Genomic DNA, 3,120 nt, shown 5'->3' with positions numbered 1-3,120 from the left:
GTCGTCGTGCCGCCGTCCCCTGCCCCAACGCGTCGCCGCCTCTGTGGGCACCGCACGTCTGCCGCCCCCGCCGCCGTCGTGCAATTTTTTTATTATACATGCTATTTTTTACATGTTTTTAGATTTTCATATATATATGTATGTATGTATTATATATATATATGTATTTTTTGATGTATGTTCATATATGTATGTATGTATTTTTTACATGTTTTTTGTATGTATGTATGTATTTTTTCAATTGTAATGATGTTTTAAAAATACATATATGCAAAAGTTAGATTTTTAATTAGAAATTTTTATCTATATATGTTCTCTGATTTAGTACATTTTAGGTTAGTTTCATTTTAAAAAAAAATTTATATATTTAGGAAGAAGGAATAGAAGGAAGAAGAAGGAAGAAAATGTTTTATATATGAGGGTCGAGAGGGGGTCGAGAGGGGGTCGTCGAACATGAGAGGAAGAAAAGGATAAAAAAAGAGGAAGAAGAAGAAAAAAAAGAGGAGAAGAAAGAATAGAGGAACCTGATAGAGGAACGCCAGGAGAGGAGGAAAAAAGTGCAGCAGACCCAAATGCAGGTGCTGCAAGCAAGGGTACAAGCGATAGAGGAACGAGAAGCAAATTGCAGCAAACGAACTGCCGAAGCTTCCCCCGAAGCTACCCCGCCATCTCAGCGGAGAAGCAGCGTGGCTTCCACCGAGCTGCTTCAGCCGGAGCATGTCTTGACGGCTCCTGCCAGCTATCCCGTGGATGCTATCACGGAGTCTCAAAATTGCCACCTTATGACGCAATGGATTAATATGAAGGTCAAGGCAGCTGTTGGCTCTGTTTTTCCTACTGAACCCGGCGCAACTTTTCACTGCTGGCCGATTCCAGAAGGATATGCTAGGGTGATGGTGGATGAAATAACGGAGGGATTTGAGGACCTCCAGCTTGACCACCCTACCGGTGAAGGGGAGACTCGGCTGGGTTCTGCTCTGAAGACTCCATGCCTATGGCGGAAGGAGCTCATCAACCTTCCAAACCGGACGCCTCCGCCTCCTCCTCCTCCTCCTCCGGCGAGTCAGGACACTCCGCCTCCTGCACCGCCTCCTCCTCCGGCGAGTGACGATCAGGGCACTCGGCCGGCTCCTTCTTCGGCGCGTGGCGGCACTCCGCCTCCTTCTCCGCCTGCGCGGGCACGCCCGAGCAGCCAGCCTCCTCCTTCTCCGCCTCGTTAGCAAGGGCGGAAGAGACCTGCCGCCGCTCCGGCTGCTCCGGCACGTTGTAGTCCTTCTCCCCGCCTCGTAAGCAAGTAAAGAAGACAACCGCTCCGTCTGCTCTGCCGGCGTCTAGCAGTACAGCCAGAGGCGAGAGGACATACAGATTTGGTCCTTCTCTGAAGACTCCAGAGAAGTTACCATACGAGAGGACCCCAGAGGAGAACGCCGAGATCGCACGAGAAGAAGTGAGGAACTTCTTTGAAGGGGTGAAAGGAAAGAAACATTCACCTCTGGTGGAGAAGGTAGATCCGGTGAAAGCGAAGCGCACTCTGGCTGCCCTGACAAAACCACCCAAGTCTCCGCCGAAAGGAAACTATGAGCGCATTATTGGAAAGGAATTTGCCGAAGCGGAGCGGTCGGGAAGTACTGTCAATGATCAAAGGCTGAAAGAACGACGAGCCAGGAAACAAATTGCCCAGCTCGGTGAACAAGCGAAGCAATCGTGCCCCCCGCTCAAGGTGCCTAGCGACATTTTCGCCAATGATCCGAGGATGGTGCCCGGTTATAGCAATCTTGGCGATTACCTGCCCGGCGATGTACATTATGATTTCATGGAGGCGCAGATACAAAGATATGAGTACGGGAAGCCTCTCGTCAAAGATGAAAGATCTCTATCAACGATGATGCGAAGATTGCATGATTGGTACTTGAAAATCTGCAGAGAGTCTGGGGGGAGGAATACTTTGTATGTGAGAGTTAAAAAGGAGCATGACCTCGTTGGAATTGAACTGTTGCCTATTCCATTTGAGGAGTTCTATCAGTTTTTCAATCAATTGGCCCTCGATAAAGCAAAGGTCACCTGCTACTGTCTGTAAGTAGTACTACTTCTGTCATTAAGTCTCTCTATATAGCTCAGCTCTTTCATTGCATGTATTTATAATTATCCTCACTATATTATGCAGATTGAAGATCGCCGAATTGAAGAAAAGACAAGTGGTGATATTGGGTTCATTAACACATATCTTATAGATGCAACTGAGGTTAAATTTCATGCCACAGATATCGAGGCCAACTTGCTACGATCGTTGGTAATAAATGAAAACAAAGATATAATACTCTTTCCTTACAACTTCAAGTGAGTGTTACTGTCTTGTGCGTATTCGGTTTCCCTTATATATTAGTCAGGGTTATAGTAATGTAATTGATGAGTTATGCATGCGTGTGTAGTTTCCACTATATTCTCCTAGAGATTAAGCTTGAGCAGGGACTAGTAACCGTCTTAGACTCAAGACGAAAAGATCCCAGGACTATGTGGACATGACTCAAATGCTCGAGAAGTAAGTTAAATCGATCATTATCCACCATATCAGCAACTTTGTTCATTTCTTGATATATCAAGTAATTGTTTTCTTTGTCTGGCAGGGTTTGGAAAAAATTCACCAAAAAAGCTCCAGGACTCCCGAAGAAGCAGCAATTTAGACACCCAAAAGTAAGTACTATAGTAGCATGTTCCGCGCATCTCCTATTGATTCAAGCGCTAGTTTCATCAATACCATTTGGCATTCTTGCTTATCAGTTTGATTGACCTCTATTTCTTGTAAAGTGGTTGTGGCAGGAACAAGGGAATGATTTCTGTGGATACTACGTTTGCGAGTCCATCCGCCACACGACCTGTGAGCGGGGCTACTCTGACGAACAATATGAAGTACGTAAATAACAACATTCACAATTTTATTTTATTACCATCATTTGTGTTGAGTTTCATTCATTCATATATATATGTATCGACCCCCTTCTTCAAATTAGATGTTTCGGAAGCGGGATGAACTCCTAGCACCAGCTCGCATGCGAGCAATTCAAGAGGAATTGGCGGCATTCTTTCTTGACCACGTGATCGCTGAAGACGGAGAATACTATG

This window comes from Triticum aestivum, chromosome 7A (genome assembly GCF_018294505.1).
Source record: "Triticum aestivum cultivar Chinese Spring chromosome 7A, IWGSC CS RefSeq v2.1, whole genome shotgun sequence".
In the NCBI taxonomy this organism is placed as follows: Eukaryota; Viridiplantae; Streptophyta; class Magnoliopsida; order Poales; family Poaceae; genus Triticum; species Triticum aestivum.
Note: the sequence above shows the minus strand (reverse complement) of the source record.